Here is a 19,131-nt window from a genome sequence, read left to right as displayed (position 1 = left end):
AGATGGATAGAGCATTGACCTGAAAATATGTTTGGGATTTTGTTAAGAACTGGGATGGTTGTTAGCCAGCACGTTTTGCTGTTTACAAGGTGTGGCTCTGCCTACTGATTAGTCTTTTCAAGCTTGAGGCCAATAGCCCTTCATGATGAACTTATGAATTCAATAAAATCTCAGTGAAAGGAAGCACAAGGCCAAAACCACCTGTCTGGACAGTTTGGACGCGGGATATGTGTGCACGTTGGAATCTCTTACAGGTACGTAGAGAGCTCTTCAAGATGAAGGTTTTGCTGGAAGTCCAAATGAAGCCATTTATGGAAAGATGTACTGATATCTTCACAGGTTGATAGCAAGATAGGGTGCAAGAAGAGCCATTTGGAGGAGATAAGGCAGAAGTAAACTCCAAGCTTGTAGCTGTATCATAGCCGATTGGTAGAGGGGAGAAGAGGACTTTAACTTGCTGAGTGTTACACATGATTTTTGAACATGAAGGTGTTCCATTCCTCCATACAAGCTTTAAAATCCTTATAGTACTGGCTACCCCACAGAGGAGTGAGGTGCTCCACTGGGAAGCCAGTATGGAAGTATGGAAGGGGTGCCTTTACGTAACTCAAAAAGACTCCTAACAAGCAGTCACAGGCAAGAGAACCTCCCTTCTAACAGTCTTGCTTGAATTTGTAACAGTTGGGAATATAAATGTCAAATGGCATTCGCAGTATATATGTTATTTTCATGTCTAGCTTTTTCATGCCTTAGTTCAGTGATATTAATATTTTCAAGCAGTGACTCAATTTAGCTTATCTTCTTTTTGTACTCAAAATATTTTAACATATAATAAAAATCATCAATATCTGGTTTCATGTCCATTTGGGATTACATTTTGTTGGTTTTTTTTTGGTCAGTTCTAGTATAATGTAATTAAACTGGGTTTCACATACTAAAAAATAAATATGCAAAGATGGCATGTGCAAAAGCCAATCTGCTAAGAAAACCTGTTTCTTCATTTTGAGTGGCAAAATTCAAAGTTCACAATTCAAAGTTCACGATTTGTTAAAATGAACCCTGTGAGAATAGCTGAAAGTCATTTGGGGAGATTGGGGTCATTGCTGCTGGTCTCTGGGTTCAGAGCCAGTTCAGATTCCTAGGTCCACCTTCAGGAATAAGAGGCACCAATATTCTACTGGAGCATGGTAAAGGGCCAGACTCCTCTGTACACTCCTGTACCCCTGTGTGGCCTGACACTGCTACTGGGGAGCTCGAATACCTGCAACACTATTTCTAAGCAAAGGTGTTCTGATTTATTTCTATTTCATTGAGTTTAGCACCCACCCACAAAAGATGCAGCATCATTTATAACAGGAGCCTTTTAGTTCATCTGTGCATCAGCTGCAGTTAAAAAAAATAGTTAATTGGCACTAATAGGAAAAGGTTTCCTCAGCACTAGCTGTCTCTCCAGCCCAAGGGTTAATTGCTTAAGGACAGTCAGGTTACACTGGCACAAATGATCGTGTGAACTGGGGTGTCAGAGGGTAATAACAGGATGGAAAGGTGTGTGAAAACCCTCACTGTATACTTCGATGTAGCCCAAAGTGTTGTGGGAATAGGAATGCTGATTGCTAATGGGTTTGTTCCTGCTTAAGTGTAATTTTGGCCTTCAGAGCTTTCTGTGTCTGTACAAATGCCCTGTTCTTTTAGACCTGATAAATTCTCATTTAAATACTGAATGTTACTCCTTGCTAAGTGGTTTGTCCTTTCTGAACATGAGAGTCCTCAGCTCTGAGCTGGGTAACTCTGCTCATCCATGTTCATACAAATGTCATGGAAATGTAGTGTAGCTCTTTAGCTTTGCATTCAATTATACAGATTCCAAGTTAGCATAAGGTTGCTGCTTTCAAATGGGGCCAATTTGCTTACATATAATACTTAGCTTAAAAGGATGCAGTGACTCCAGCATTCAGGTAACCATGCCAAAACTGAAATACATTTTGCCTACAAAATTATTTGTTGCTGCCTCCTGGCTGGTTGTGTTTGTTTTGCTTTGGTTTTTTTTCAGAGTCAGGGCTTAATTGTTTTAATCAGTGCTGCTGGGTTGGTTTTTCAATTGTTTTGTGATGTTTTTCATGTTTTGTTTTAGGTTTTTGGTTTTGTTTTGTTTAGGTTTTTTTTTAGTTTTAGAAACACTATTACCAGCCCACACTGTACTGCTGAGGACACTTGCATTTTGAATAGAGGATGTTTTGTCGAGGATAAGAACAGCTCTCAGTACTGTGCTATTCCATCTCTGCTAACTCAGTAACTCTGCCTGCTCTATCAAATGAGATGTCAGCGCATGAGCAAATGTCTCAGGCACCCAGATGGGAAACTGCCTCCTCTGTAGGAGCTTGTGGATAGATAAAATGTAGGAGAATAGAGATGGTGAAGGTAATCTCACCCCTAAGGAGTTACAGCTGTGCTGATTATCAAGCATTAAGAACAAGCCTGCCCTTAATAGGCCACAGCTGGATCCAATTAAGAGGGGTATTATAAAAGAGCAGGTTGGCTGGTCAAGAGGGGAGATGGAATTTGTTGGCTGTGCTGAGAAGAAGGAGTCAGTGCTGTGAGGAGCTGCTCATGAAAATCACCAAGAAGGTACAAAACCTTTGCAGCAAGATGGCAACAGGAGCTCTTGCTTATGCAGTGGATGTTTCCCCTGCTTTGGTAAGAAAAGCAGGAACTGAGGAGAGCTAGAACTTCCAGCTGAAGGAAAGTTAGGACTGAACACAGCCTAGATGCTGTGCAGGAAACCTGCAGAACCCAAGTGTTATCAGACCTGCTGAAGACTGGAGGATAACCATTTACAAGGAGCTTGCTATGCTTCTTCCTCCTCCCCATTCCCCTTGGACTTCCCCTTGGCAAGTGTTCTTACAGGAGTCCTAAAGATTTGTTTAAATGGCATTACTTTCAAATATTATCTCTTTATCAAGACAGGATAGGAAGGGGGTGTATATATAGAGAGAGATACATGTGGATGTGAGCACATATATAGAAAGAGAAATCTGAACATTTAAGTGAATAACAAAAGTAGCTCCAAAAATGGGCAGAGACACATATATTCAGTTTGACATCTCAACCATAAACAGTATTAAAAAGGGTCAGTCTAAAATGAAGCTGGCTGTACAGGCAATATAAAATAATATGTATAAATAAGGAATGGGGTTTTTCTAGTGTGCTACAGTAGTTTTTGTCCTGAAGTAAAAACTTGATTCAAACTAATGAAAAAAAATCTGTGTATAAGCTGGTTTTATTATTTATATGCATAGGATTTTGCTTTTGTAGATTCCTGTAATACATGCATAATTTACTACTGCAAGTGACACTGAATCTTGCTTGCTTTATTGCCGTCTCTGTAAACTGTTTGCTCTTCTGTCATTACAAGGTTATGCAGATTGAGGATTATTTTATGGGTAATAATTTAGGAAAGTGATTTTCTGGTATTTCAGGGAGTTTAGATGGCAGATAATAGGGAAAATAAAATACTTTATGTAGCAATGGTTGCATTCTGTGTATATTCAAGCACTGGTTTACATGTCATGCCGTTTGCCCTAATCAAGCCAATTATTATTCAAGTTTGTAATCTGATGCAGTTAGGGTGCTTGATGCTGAGCACATAACTATCAAATGCAGTCCCACCTCCAATGACTTTTTGGATTAGCTCAGAGGAGGGACGAACAGTTTATTCACGCACAGTCAACTGAGCAATGGTATATAAGGAAACAGAGGTGTGACACAAGGGTTAATATAGGAGAAAATAACTTCTTTACTAACTGCTCAATTACAGAAATGAGGCAGATATAACTTCAGCAGATATTTGAAGAGCAGAAGTTTAGCTGTGTGAACTGATGGAATTACCAAAGCATCAAAGTGCAAAGGGAATGATACTCCATGGAACCTGGATTATCCAAGTATAGCGAGCAAGAGAGCATAAAGTCAAAGAAACTGGAAGTTCAGCACTGGCAACGTGCCTTGAGAGGAAGCCCACAGTGCTTTCTGCACAGAGCTCTTTCTGCAAAGATAATTGAAACCCTGGGCACAACCCTGGGCACTGTGTTCCTGTTGCTTCACAGAAATTGCTCCTTCATGGAATTGTGCTAATTGTTTAAAATTCTTGCAGAAAAAGGTATTGGTAGATTTTATGCATTCCTTGTTGGGTACAGTGGGAGAATGTAGCTCGAGCTGAAGTTCAGCAGAAGAGGATACATTTCTGTGTAGCTCCCCACAAATGAGGTACTGTGTCTTGTTGCTAAGTAAAGTTTGTTTTACAGTCATGTGAGATGTGGTAATTTGTTTTTCCCCTAGGGTTAGGTGCAAAATCTCATGGCCACAAAGGAAAACTATTGTATGAGGGAAGAGAATTTGAGGGCCAAGTTGTAGTCCTCTGCCTATGCCAGGGCTGATGCCAGAATTCCCAGGCTGACTACCAGAATGATTTACCCATATTCCATGGGATGCCCTAGCTGTGGAAAAGACTCTGTGGAGCACAGTACTAGAAGATTTTCACACTAAAAATGATTGGATTGCTGCCTGTGGCTGGTGGCAAGGAAGCAATAGGTTTGGATGGCTGCATGAGTACTAGACAATTTACAAGATGGGGAAACATTTGGTTATCCCATGAATTTTTCTCACCCCACTCGAGTGTGGCCAACTCGCTATCCTCTCCAAAAGAAGGATTCATTGCAGAGCAGCACTCTGCTCCCCCTCTAGCAGTGATTGTCCCTTCCTTATCCTAGTTTGCTCTCCTCCACCACTCACAACACATGTGCCTCCCCTGCACATGCAGCATGCTCTTCTAAATTCTGGTCATGCTGAGTGGGTAGAAGTGGGTGAGTTGCTGTTGTGCTGGAACAGATGGTGTCTGCAATGCAGCCACTAGTTATGTTCATGTGTTGTAGGAGGTTGCTAAAGGAAAATTTAGAGTTTTTGTTGAAAAGGTTGGTTACTTTTCTCTTAATTATTTGGATTGAAACAATTGGGAAGTTGAGGTTAGTTTGTTGGGTTTTTTCAGTGCCAGTGGTTTTCAGTTGTTTGATTTATTTAGAGGACATGTACTGAGCCAAGGTAACCCATGGAGGAGAGGAATCTAAACAATGTTTTTTTTGTGTCTTGATAGCTAAGATTTCTGAACCACAATCCACAACTTCCAGGTGCTCCCATCTTCTTCTGTTATGTTCCCATCACTTATTGAAAGCAAGACCCCTACTTAGGTCAGCTGCCCCTCATATTATGCCTGCCCAGCCTGGTACCATGCTCATGTTCCCTCACAAGGAAAAGCCTGCAGCCACCCACTGGGTTTCCCCTGTGGATCCCTGAAATCTCTCAGACTCATGTCTTTCACAGAACTTCCCTAGGCCTACACGTCCATCCTCAGGCAGCTGCAGCACTGAGACTCTCCTCACCACTCTCTGCCCCCAGGGCTGGCATGTTGTGCCCCTGTCCTCAGAGACCCTGCCCCTCCATGTAGGTGATAATTCACATATGTTGTATGGTTTTCACAGCTTAATTTTTCTTGCTGAATGGTGTAAGGTAATTATCAGCCAGTTTCACATCTTAGATCTCTGCCTGCACCTCCCCACACTCGGCTGTGTGTGGATGGAGGCTGACAACTCTGCCTTTACGAAACCTTTCCTTGCTCAACCCCATGACTAATGCACATAATTATTTTTAAAGCAGCTCTGGATGCCACTGCAGTATGCTTTCATGTGCACACTGAAATATGTATTTACATTCATCTGGTGTTTGTGCACCCCAGATTTCCTTGTAAGCCTTATTCCTACTGTGCTGTTTAAAAAAATACTTTGCAGCACCTGTGTCATGGTGGGGAGCCAGTGAGAGTGATCTGGATAGCCAGACAAAGTAGTGACTGTAATATATACAAATAACGAGAAACGTTTAAAGAGATCTAATTTCATGGCACATTATTAAGCTCCTGTATTATCAAAGTCCCCTGAGGTTCCTCTATTTCACTCAGTGACCAATTATTTCTCCTTTCCAAACCTAGCTGGATGTGGGGAAAAAAAGCCCAGCTCAAACCCAAAACTATGAAGAGGGGATCAGAAAAAAATCCCCAAATCATGCCCACAAGACTCTCTCAGATTTTATATTCTGGTATGGTAATGTGTTAAAAACTGGATGGATTTGATGTAGGTTTTATTAATGAGTTGGAGATGTTGGTTGCTTGTAACACGTTTGCTTACTGCAGGTTCACATAGAATTAGATAATTTGTTCCAGTGCCTTTCTAGGAGTGGCAATTGAAGCCACTTGCTCTGTTATCACTGGACATTGAAGTAATTTTTTTAAGGACCATTTTGCTCTTCTGTTTCCCATTATCCAGTGCCATTTTTTCTCCAAGTGCTCAACAAAAATTTCTGATCATTCTGACATGTTCTCCCATAGGCTGATAAGAAATCTGGGTACATTTCCTCATGTCTAATCAGTTAAACAAGACCTCAGGCATTTTCTACCTTACCAGAGTACCCTATGGCTTGTTCTCTTCTGGTATCATCTTAGCTCTTTTCCTGGGTGTTATTCTTCTGCCCATCCACTCCGAGCTGTGTCTTTTTCAGTGCAAAGTAGAATGAATTGTTCCATTTCTCAGGTCTAGCCGCTCCCTTCCCTCTGAGCAGTGATCTCTATTTTCTTGCTAATGCATTAATTTACATACTTTCCTGGTGATATTGCTGTTCTCTGGGCCTGTTATCTGTCTTTGGCCTTTGATTTTACCCTTATAAATTCATGCCCTTCTGTCGTGCTTCTCCTGAATAACTTCCCCTAGGTCCTATTTTTCTATTCTTCTCAAGTCTCAGGCTGTTTCATAGCTCCTAGCGGAGCCAAGTTGCTCTCCTGCTATGCTTCCTCCGCACTGGCAGAGCGTGTGTGTGTGTGTGTGTGTGTGTGTTTTTAATACTGTTTCTTCAGAGAGCTACCTATCCTCCATACCTCCCTCTTCCCTTTAACTTTGCAGAATATCATTTCCATCATATCCCAAGAAGCTCTTGAATCTCTTTCCTGTTTCATAGCTTTGTGCTGGGAAGGGAGAAGGCTACTGAAGTCTTCAGCTAATGACTTAATGTTTCTTTTTTTAAGAAAATAATTTAAAACTCTATACCTAATAGAGCTTCTTATAGATGACCTGTAGCAGACCTCTCATGTGTCCCAGGCTGCTGTTTTAATTTTCCTTACTAAGTAGAGACTTCTAAGTTTATCCTGTGTCCTGTCAGACTAAAAACAATATATGTATTTTTAAAAATTATTCATTGACATACCAAACTTATTATTTTACTCTTGCTTGCCCTTTACAAACAGCTATAAACTTATTCCAAAATAGTCCAGCCACAGGTGTCACCTATCAAGTTTGGGATTCCAATTGCTTTGAAATCAATTGCTTTAACTCCTTCACTACTTCTCTGTTTGCTTTTTAAAGGGAACCTTTCCTCAGGGTGTTTTTATTTTTAAAATAAATTAAACTAGTAAGTAGTAGTAGTAAGGTAGTAAGTTTTGCTTTAAAAAAAGTAGTAATTTTTGCTAAAAAGCAATCCTAGGAAAGCTGCTGGCTTTCTTTGCACTCAGTGCACACATGCAATGGAGCACAGAGGGAGCCTGATACAAAGGGATGGGAGCAGCCTCCGGGTGTGGCAGTGAGGCAGGGAAAGCATTCTTGTGTCAGGGCAAGAGGACAGTTTTGGGAAAAAAGGTTCAGGACATCCTCCCTGAATAGCCCTAACCTCTGTTCATATTTAACAAAAGAAGTCCAAACCTGCAAACAAACTAACTAACAAAAGCAGCCCACACCAAGAACTCTGACGTGGTTCATTCTTGCAGGCCTTTGAAGAAGCACACAGGAAACACTTGGCATGTCCTGCTCACCACTCATTGAGCCTTCCTGAGCTCTAACTCTGCTCCAGCCTTAGCTCAGTGCAGCCTCCTCAGGAGGCTCCCTTGCTCCTGAGAGCACACCTGCTGCTGCTTGCTGAGGATAGAGGAGGGAGCCCAGCAGTGACTGATGTGAGCACGGGAATGCAGCTGGCACAGGAGCCTGAGGGAGCTGCTGTGTCTGGTCTGGATCACAACACTGCGTCTGTCTTGTCAGGCTGCCCATCAGAGCTGAGAAGAAAAGCAAGTGGTTCTGCATTTTTGTTATTTAATCTCCTCTGTTTAGCAGCAGCTAAGCATAAAATCCCAAAAGGTTTCAGAAGAAGGTTATTGTGAATTAATGGGGCTGTTTTCTTTTGCTTTGCAGCCCACAGCATTGATTAGCTCAAGCAAAATATGTCACTGTGACATTTTATCCTCTTCCTTGAAAATGGATCAAGGCAATTAGGAGGCTGGAGAAGCAGGTTACCCCAGCTGCTTCCTGCCTCACCAGGGGCTCCTACAAAATCTCTTGGCACTTTAGGACTGCTTGGATTTTATATGTGGTTTGTAGATGGGAGTTTTTTGCACATCAGTTTACTACTCATAATGAATCCAAGAACAATATAGATGGATTTCTGTAGTCCCCGTGCCTCACTTTCAAGGGGGCAATGTGGTAATGCATGCAGTGATTATTTTATGCTCCCATACATCTTTTCCCTCAACTGGGGATGAAGCCATGAGCTGAGCAGCAGCTCTGTGCACTAAAACCCACTTGCTGTCCAGCCCACCTGGCCTATCTGCCATTGATTCCTGATGAATAAAACAGGAAGACTACTTTGCTTGCTGTTTTCAAAGTGCAAGGTGGTACTCTGAAAGCTGCCCCAAATGATTTCCATGGACATTTCTCTTAGATAAATTGGGCTTTCACAGTTATTGTGGAATGTGCTGGCTATTCACAGGAGTAAAGAACTTCTCACCATGAGAAAGAATACTTCCAATAAAAATAATGATTTTTAGTCAATCCAGATATCATAATGCTTCCTGAATTACATTTTAGCTTTTACCAGGCAGGCTCTCTTTCCTGACATTGCCCACGGGGAGCAGCAGTCTTCCTCCTACCTTATACCCAGTGAGGAATGTTTTGTGTGAGCCTGAGTGGGAGCCCTAGTGTGCCAGAGAGACTAGTCTAAAAAATGACAAGGTACAGCTTTTATCAGGCCCTCAGTGGCACTTACAGCTAAAACCACTCCAGTATTTTTTTTCCAACCCCACTTTCATCTCATTTTCCATGAAAACTATTAAAAATGTGACTTTTTTTCATCAAACATTTTCCCTCAGGCTAAAAATTCATTTGCTGCCCTTCTGAAATTCTTGTTTGTTGGACCTCAGGGGAGAAATGCAATATCTGAGCCTGGGATACTGCAGTAGCACATGTACAATATTCTGACAAGAAATTGGAAAGTGAATCTATTGTATTTGCATCTCACAGCAGCTGACATTAATGTGCAAAGTTAAAATGAATCCAAGCGATATCATAGATTAATGATCAATACTGAAGCAGGTTGTTTACTCAGTAATCAGAAAGGCTAATGATGATTAGTTCTGTCTGGAAATACACTGGCCTTCAATAAGTAACATATTTATCTCCTTGCATAAATGAATTATGTCTTAAATCAGTAAAAAAACTAAACTAAATCTTTCCTTCTAGCTGTATGGTGGAAGCCTTAGAGACAGTCTGTGGTTTTTTGTTTTTTTAAACAGCAGTAAGGGTTTGGAAAGCTAAGCCTGTTGGAACACTTGTACAAGCAGCAATTGGAAAGAAGTATGCTGTGAATAGAGCTGATCCAGAGCAGCAGTTTCAGCCTGGCATGGCCATTACCTGAATTGGCTGCTGAGCAGTGCAGGCCCTAGTCCCTGCATTTATACAAGTGCTGAGTTGTTCCCCAGAGCCTGTGAGTGGGAATGGAGAGCTCTGTGCTCCCTCTCCTTCCCCCTTTCCTTTCCCTGGTTTCTAGATGTGCACAGTGCCTTGAACCAGCAGGGATGCATGTGTATCCTGAGGCAGAAAATTTGGGGGGGGGGGGGGGGGGGTTCACAAATTCCCTTAGTGCACAGAGGCTGGAAAATAAGTAGCCCTTTGTGCCTGAAACTAAAATAACACTGAAGGAAACATCTGCAACTTGTCAGAGCAGGGAGATGAGCAGCTCCCAGAGCAGTGTGGCACCCATTAAATGGATGCTCAGGCAGCCCAGGCTACAATATGTCCTTAGGTGAGCATTTTCCCATCCAGTGGAGTGGGATGGCATTTTCCCAGCTACAGCTGGTGCCCAGGTGGATTCAGCAGCTCCTGCAAAGGGACGTGCCAGGATATAACTCAGCCAACCCTCTGGTTAGAGAGGAACACAGAAAGGAGAGGCAGGGCACTCTGGGCACCCAGCAGAGCCGCAGCAAGGCCAGGCTGATCCCCTCTGCGGAGGGCAGAAGGGGCTCCAGGAGGGTGCCCATGAAATACTGCCAGCAGGTAGAGCCAGCCGTGCTTTGAGCCTGGTGGCCACAGTGTTTCACTCTGGGAAGCTCCTCAGCAGCAGGCAGTGGTGGGATGGGCAGGGCATGAGCAGGGCCACTGGCACCTGGGGAATGTCAGAATCCTGCTGGGAAATGGTCACAGACTTACAAGCCTGTAAGTGTGGAGAGCACAGGTTTGCTGCTCACGAGGATGGGCTCCTAGAGCGGAGGCTGCTGGAAAGGAGGGAAGAGCTGGCACTGCAGGCAGTGCTGGGGATGTTGCTATGGCCACCAGCGAAGTGGAGAGGGGGGGCAAGCAGGAGTGCAGAGTGGTGCCGATATGGCAGCTGCAAAGCAAAACCTCTATTAATCATCCTGGGGATAGTCCCTGCTGATCAGCAGCACAGAGCAGCCCAGCCTCCAGCTGAAACCTCTGACAAAGTTCTACTGTTGTTTTGCTGCATGTGAGCAGAAATGTAAAGAATGTGTATGAGTGTGTGTGTGTGTGAGTGTATGCATGGCCTGTGTCTGTGTCTGCTGCTGCAGTGTTGAGGGGGAATTTAGTTAATAACAGAAGCTATGCAGAATTTTTTGCCCCCTTTGGTCCTCTGTAAGGTGCTGCTAGCCAAGTTGGTGTGGTCTCTGCCACAGTGCACTGGGCTTGCACGTAGCTGGAAAAATGTTTTCCATTCCCATGTATTATTCACTGTAAGATCTGAATATTTTATCTAAGGCAGGTTCTTGATATTCACTTGCACTCACTTTCTTTCTTTCTCTTTCCTCCTCCACAGCCCAGAGAACAACTAAGGTGAAAATACAAAGTCAGTATCTAACTTGTCTCCTGCAAGCAAGGAGAGTGAGAGATGCTGATGGAAGCTGGCTGTAATTGAGAACAACTGTTGTATGGAGAAGGCAAGGCTGGGAGACATGTAAGAAGGCCTTGTTTCTTGCCTCAGTGCTCAGAAATATGTGGATAATTTATTCTTGGGATGAGAGGTGCTGAAGAAAGGGATGCAGGCAGCAGACACCTCTTCTCTGGGAGATTTTCCTTCATTAAGTATCCTTTAACTTCTATTTCTGCTGCACATAACATTTTGGCACATAAGAGGGGACATGTGCTCAAGTTCAAGAACAGTGGCTGAAAGGTGACACATCTCTCTAGAGCTTACAGCTATAAACCTGCTGGCTTCTGTAGTGCTTGAGAGAGAGCTCTGTCACCAACCCAGGTATGGCTGGACAAAACACTTGATCCTGTGTAATCATGAGAATTTCTAAGTGGGAAATGCCGCTTGCTGTGCCAAATTTCCTTGCCATTTCTAATTGCAAAACCTTCCCTGCAACCATGGGTAAGCAAAGGGGATTCCCAGGCAGCTCACACAGCAGGTTTTACAGAGGTTGTGTGGTCTCTGCATTGAATGTGATGGCTTAGTTTATTCAAGTGCAGGGCTAGAACCAGCAAATAACCCCTGGAAAGCCCTGCAAATGACCAGCTCTAATCAGCAAGGTGGTCGTGGGTTCATCTCAAAGCTCTTCAGCTGGAAGCCGTGTCCTTAGGAAAGGAAGGGAACCCAGAGGATGCCTAACCTTACATGAAGTCTTCCTAACAGCCTCCCAGCAAATTCCCAGAGAAATCCCAGCACTATGGAAGTCAAATGGCTTCAAAAAAGAGGAGGGAGCTTTTTGAGCCCTAAGCCAGACCTTTCCTGTTTTTGTTAGTCAGAATGTTCAGAACAGAAATATTCTGCTTTGAGAAGCTGGGCGTTGTTTTCTTACTGGGGCTGATGCTGTTTTGGTATGCAAAGAGTAATCATCATTTCTGCAGTATCCAGACATTTCCCTCCATTGACATTTGCAGATGTCACTGGTGGGTTTGCTGACTTGATGCTAGTGGAGGAAACCCACTCCTTGCTTTTTCATCCTATGTAAAGACAGTGAGCATTTTAAAGTGCAGTTTTTCTGGCTATAATGTGCCAGCTGGACAAATATTCTTTTCCCTCACCTCTCCACTGACACCTTGCTGGGGATGAAGATTTGCTCTGTTCAGCTTGGTGAATAAATTGAAGAGGTGTGGGCCTCTTTGCTTACTGGTTTTTCTCATCTCCATCACTTTCATGTGGCAACTGGTCTTTTGGAGCATGCACAGTTTTGAATTACAACAGTTATCAAGTGTTCAGACTGCAAGGTCAGCTCACTGCTGAAGAGCCAAACTGGTCTTTGGGGTTTCCTTAACTGGTGGAGCACCAACCTCTCTTTGGTAGCAGAGGTGGTTGCTTGCAGGAAATAACTCATCAATAACTCAAAAATAACTTTTGACAACTTGCATCACTCTTTTTAGGCATTATTTCTCCCAGGCACTAATAATTTCTTCTTTTCTCACCTTTTAAGTCTCCCTTCTCCCAGCACACCCTAAAGAAGTTCAACACAATATGCTGATACTCTGTGCTCTCCTTAAAATTCACAATGCTGACTAGCCAAGCAGCTGTACAAGGAATGAAACACAGAGCCCCAGTCCAGATCCTCAGTGCTGGGAAATGTGATAGTGGGATTTTTTGTAGTTACAATCTCTTTCACTCCCAAGCTGCCTTCATGCTGCAGCTGTACAAGTGGTTTCAAGCTTCACTATATAAACACTCTTGGTTTTTCTAATTGGAAAGGATTGTGATGAAAACTGAGTGTTGCAATGGCCTTTCACAGAAGCACAAATAACCTTTTAGAGGACAAGTAACAGATGACAGGATTGAAAAGCTGATGCGTTGTCCTTGTGCAGTCCCAGGTAAATGTAAGGGGTCCTAGCAAATGTGTCAGTCTTTCCACTTGAAAAAAAAACCTTGTCCTTTTCCACCTGGCACTGAGCCAAACTGTAGCAAACCTTTGGTTTACCTTTCTACTGAAGCAGACCAGATTATCGGCTGCTCAAAGCCCATCTTCTTTTATTTGTGTGCATTTACTAACTTTAGACCCAAGGTCATCTCAAACTGTGTACAAAGAAACCTCTTCTGAAAGAAATTTCATTTCTTTGAGCCCAGAGTTGTGGTTTTGAAGGGTTTCTGTCAAAATATGGGGAATAAACATCCCAGCAAGCTCCCACAGTCATGATTTCTTTCAAAATGAGAATCCTTTATTTAAAAAAAAAAATTAAAAAGCTCCAATCCCTAACAGTACAATATCTTTTTGAAGACTAAAAACTTGCTCATTAGAAATAGGCAATCTAACAGGGCCACCTAGTGATATCCTTAGAGACAAGGCACAGCAAGGACCATGGCAGATCCCAGCCTAGTCACCAACCTGCTCCCTGCAGACGAGGAGGAACCAAGAAGGACAAGCTGGTGCCTGTGCTCCCTGGCACTCTGGGGTCCCCATCAGAAACTGGCCTCAGAGATCCCTTCACAATGTCTTGGCTCAAAGAGAGCACCTGCTCTGGATGGATTAATGCTCTTTCTAGGGAGAGGAAACCAATCATTGGCTCTTATGAAAGAGCCTGCACCAGAACCCACCTCCCAAAGCTCAAGATAATACCTTCTCTGGCAAGGAATGTTTCCAGATTGTTCTGAGGCAAAATTGTGACTAAATCCAATGTCTTTATACTTTCTTCACTTTTTTTAGGGCTTTCTGGCAAACCATATAACCCCTTCATAGCTTTTTGCTGCCTGATTTCTCTGTGCCTGTAAGGGCAGTGTGATCAGCACACTGCAGGCTGCAACTTTGCATGAAAAGCTTGGCACTTGGCTATGCTTCAAGGAAAGCCCTTTATTTCTCCTATCAATTCCCCGGCAGCCAGATGCACTTCACCACCTGACTGACAGAACTGTAAGTGTGATAGGATTCACGCCTGAGGAAGAAGCCTGGAGACAGCAGAGTTAAAACATTGAGCAGATTCACTGGTTTCTCGTGGAGCTCCCACACAGGCTGTTTGGCTCAACACTCTGTTCACCTTTTGAGGGAATACAGGTGGGTAAAATCATCTTGGCTGCTCACTCTCAACATCTGTGGAAGAGCAGTTATGAGCCCATTCAATGACTAAGATGAAGACAGGCCATGGGGTCTTTGCAGAAGTTGGCAAATTGGCCTAAGAGATCTTCAGTATGTATTTTCTGCTAGGAAAAAGCTAGGCCAGGTCAGCTGAGGCAATCTTCTTTTGGCAGCCCACTGTTTCCTGGGACTGTGGGAATGTGTGCATGTTTTCCAAGGAGCAAATTTGGTTTCAGTGATCATCTGATGAAGCCCACGCTTCATGTGCAAGCTGCCTTCATCAGGCACGACCAAGGACTTGCAGTGTCTACACTGAGACCTGGCAGGGGCTCTGCCAGGGTTTCCTACTGCTCTGACAGGCCGTGGGGTTTTCTTTGGAAACCGGAGGAAGCTCTGATGGCAGTTTATCACATCATTATCAAGGAGGTTGATGAAAACTCATTCAGCCATCCTTGTGCTGGCTGCTACATTCCTTTTTTCTATGACTCACAGTTCAAATAATAGCATAGGTCTGTGTGTGTCACATTTGCACATAACTTGTACAGATTTGTAAGTGCAAAGATATATGTGCCCTGGGCTTTATTTGAACATGCTTTTACTTAGGGGGAAATTGAAATTAAACAGTCTTCAGAGCTTCTTGCTCCACAAGAAGGCAGAATCTCAAAAGATGAGCAGTTCACTCTGTGCTGTCTTTGCCTTGTTACCCTAATATTTGCAGAGGAGTATTATGTTTGATCAGACATTTTTCATTACTTAGAACAAAATCTCCACTAGTAAATATTTAAAGAGAATTTTTAATTTATTATTTTTTTTAATCTGAGTTTAGGTCCTAGAAAGACATGATAATATCCCTTCTGTTTCCCAACGCTGTGGAAAATGCACAATCACCATCTGTTTTGTAGGACAGTGGAGCAGCATAAACGATGCTGAGTGATTCACCCAGGACTGGTTCAGCAGCAGTGTCAGGCAAATACCAGGACCCTGACTCTGTGGCCTGCTCTAGGAGCTGGAGCAAGACTCTGCGTTGTGAATGGTATGAGTCCCATCAAGTCCTCCTAAAGAATAACATTTTCCATGATTTCTGGAAAATCATGCATCTGGCCAGCTGTTGCCCAGCATGCTTCTCTTTTCTGTCTCTTGCATGTAGGAGCTGCTGCACCTGGACTCTGGGATCTCAGAGTTACCTGGGCATGTCCAGGGTGTGCTGCAACCCTCAGGTGCCACACAGCTAAAAATGAGCAGCAGACACAACTTCTCCTCTTAAGGGTTTTACTGGGGCCCCCAATACCCACATTCACAATTTTCTAAATACCAATGTAATAACCCAGATATATGATCCCAGATCAGCTTCAAGTATTTTGCATCAGAACAACATAAGCTGATTACTTTTTCCTCAATTCATCCAGCTTTATTTCTTCTAGGTAAGCAGAATTGCTGGATTTGATATTTAGCTGACTAAGTTCCACAAAGCCTGATCAGGCTAATGCAAATGAGGTGCATGGATTGTAATCATCCCTGCAGAATGAAAGATGGCAATGTGGCATGGCACAACTATGAGAGGTAGGGAATCACCAAATTGTTCTGTATATCTCCCAGGTCCACAAAGAGTTCAAGCAGTGGTTAAGACCTCTAAATTGCAAAGCAGACAAGGACTTTAGCGTGTTACAAATTACCCATGAAATGCTTCTCTTTCAGTGGTTTTATTCACATTTATAAATCTCATTTATATCTCAGCTGTTTTTTTGGTGACCATAGGAGATATCACTGCTGGACTGCTGTTCTTTTTGTGGCAAGACAAAGCCAAGCCATTTGTGCAAAGGGATGTTCTGCAGTGCTGCAGCTGCCACAGTGAAACTCTGGCTGCACCAGGAGAGACTGCATTGCATCGTGGGCTGTGCAGGAGAGAGTGAAGCATGAATTCCTGTGAGACATCTTGGTGTTGTATCATATATGCACTACTGAACTTGGGCTTGAACACATGGATTTAAATCCATTCACTCAAGCACAACTTCCTTTCTCTTGGAGCAGGCAGCTATTCAGTGTCAGCCACAGCAGCACACCGGCTTTGCTGTAATGCTGGTGGAAGGGCTGATGGACATGTCCTGCTCTGCTGCAGGTGTGCTTGGCAACCCCAAAAAAGCAGCAAAGTCAGCAGCCAGCAATGCTGGAACCTGAACAGTGTCTGGGTGTGAGGGGAAGGCAGGTGGGCAGGAATGGAGATCTGTGACTCCTCTTGGCAGAGGTGGAATTTCCCCACAGCTCCTGCCCATTCATTCACCTTGTGTCTGTTCTTTCACCAGCAGCCAGAAAGGTCAAGCCTTGAGCATGGATCCACACCAAGGCTTTCCTGCACTCACCTCTGTTGTCACAGCAAAGACTGGGGATTTTGCCTGCCACAGTCTGAAACTATTTGAGAGACACAGATGCTATCAAAGCTCTCTTTGCTAATGGAGGGTGGTTTGTGCTTTTATGTTGCCTTCTGAAAGAGTCTTGATTTGACACCCAAGGAGTTACAAGAGTGTCATGCTGATACCTTTCTGTTGCTGTGGCACCTTGAAAATAGGCTAACAAAGTCACACTAATTTTGCCCCTTATAGTTAAATTGTCAGGCTTTCTTGTAAAGCTGTACATGCCCTTTCATAAAAGTCTGAATGATTTCATTAGCCTAAGAGGTTTTTCTGTAGCAATTTTGCCAGGGAAATTGCAGGCTCTTCTTTGCATTTATGGCACAGTAGAGTTGTGGGGTAGGAAAGGATGTGCTATAGGCTACCCTATAATGCTAAATTACTCTGGGCAGACCACTCCCACAAAACCAGCATCATTTTATTCACAGTCCATCTGACCTGCTGCCCTGGGTACATCATCAGCTGGCTTTGTCATCCAGATTTTCCAGAGTTGCATCTTCTTTTCCTGTATTTCCAGTGACACACCAGAGTTGTAGAGCACAGAGATCACTTGGGGGAGCAGCCACAGATGAGGAGCAGGGGGAAGCAAGAGATCGCAGGGGGAAGCAAGAGATCAGCAGCAATTACTGCTACAGGAGCTTCTGCCCCAGCCCTAGCAGGACTGAGTGATTGATTTGCCCCGAGTAAAATGGGATATGACTTCTCACAGGACAGCTCTAATCCAGAATACATCACTGGATTTGTAAGCAGAGAGATTCAAAGGAAATAAGCCCTTTGAAGAACCTTGTCCAACCCATTCTGAATACATGTGTGTCTGTGAGGGCTGCTGGCTTTTCCTTTTTCTTCTCTTCAGATTGGTGTATGTGAAAATTGAAAAAAACCCTCCAACCCTAAGCACAGTTAGCCTTAATATTCAAGAGCTAAAAATCTGTCCCCACTCAAACCTGTGAGATGCTTTCAGCTTACTGAGGCATCCTTGGCCCAGTGTATCAAAGTGTAAAATGTGGGGCCAGTGAGAGTGCACAGCACAGATCAATGTTCCTGATACTTCTCCCTGCTGCTTGCAGGTGACCCTGTTGCCTCACATCCTCATCCTTGCGCCTGTGCAGATGGACCTGGCAGTGCTAATCAAACCCAGGATTTTCAAGCAGTTTGTGAAAAGGGGCAGAGCTGTTTTTCCAGAGGAAGGAAACAATGGAAAATGAGCAATAATTCAGTGATTTGACCTTGCACTGACTGCAAGTGGCCCTGACTCCCAGTGTTCAGAAGTGAAACATGAAAAACTTTTCTTTCACAGGTCACAGAGTAATTGCAAAGAAAAGAAACATCCTGCCAGCCTTAAGCAGGTGGGAAGATGTTCAGGCCTTGGCTGCCATCCCCCTGCTACCACATTCAGCTGGCAGACTCATCTGGAATCCAGTCAGAGTGAAAGGGCTTTAAAGGGCTTGAAAATGTGTTTGTTTGGCAAAGAGACCCAGCTCCAACAGTCACTGCAAGCACTGCTCACCCGCAGGAATCACACCCCTTTTGCTCCTTCCTCTCACTACAAGGTCATGTCCAGGACATCACCAAAGTTTTGATTTCTCAGGTAAAAATTAACAGGTTTTAATTTGTACTTTTACCTTTTCCCTTTTGGACTTCACCTGAAATGCTTTGACATGCTGCTTTTACTACACAGATATACAAAAGATAAAACAGGATAGGAATAAAAAAAATCAGGAATCTAGTCAAAATCACCTTTGTGGAAGCAAAGAACTAGATCAACAGTACTGAACACAGCAGTAAAAGATGGTTGCATTTGATGGAAAAGTGTTTTCATTCAGCCATTCAACAGAGTGAGTCCAATGTCAATAAAAACAGTAATTCAGAAAATAATTTCCCTCACTGTGTTTGGAAGCTGATGTGCACACTCATATAAATGTGTGTTGACTCTATGTGTATGCCTCATACACCAATAATTGATTTTTTTACTGCCTTTCAGCTGCATATTAGCTCTTTTCTTCAGTTTCTAATTAATCAGCATCTGCAAATGTCATGAACATGGTATTCATCTTTTCTAATCATCCATGCAGATGTGAAATGGAACCCATCCTGAAGAGGGTTCCCTGAAAGGCTTTTGCCATATCCCTGATGACCCAAGGACTTTGACTTTACGAGGCAGATGGCTGAACCTCCCCTCTGGCACTACCTTTGTGGGTGACAAAGTAAATCTCTGTCTAAAAACACTTTTCCCACATCTCTTCCCTCAGCATCCTGGGCCCTCTGAGCTTTCCTGAGTCTGCTTACCTGCAGAAACTTTTGAGGCAGCACTGATGCTTTACATTTCTGTGAAGAGAGAGCAGAGTGCATTTTAGTGTTTTGCTGGGT

At 43.4% G+C, this 19,131-nt stretch overlaps 1 long non-coding RNA gene across 1 annotated transcript; it reads left to right on the top strand.

The window, feature by feature from the left end:
- Positions 1–10,716: 10,716 nt before the first annotated feature.
- On the top strand, positions 10,717–14,333 carry LOC135288958 (uncharacterized). Its single transcript, XR_010351766.1, has 3 exons — positions 10,717–10,854; positions 11,182–11,319; positions 14,165–14,333. It is a non-coding gene; the product is annotated as an uncharacterized LOC135288958 (long non-coding RNA).
- Positions 14,334–19,131: the final 4,798 nt, after the last annotated feature.

The sequence above is a fragment of the Passer domesticus genome, chromosome 1 (genome assembly GCF_036417665.1).
Source record: "Passer domesticus isolate bPasDom1 chromosome 1, bPasDom1.hap1, whole genome shotgun sequence".
NCBI lineage: Eukaryota > Metazoa > Chordata > Aves > Passeriformes > Passeridae > Passer > Passer domesticus.
Note: the sequence above shows the minus strand (reverse complement) of the source record. Positions and strands in the feature narration are given on the sequence as shown.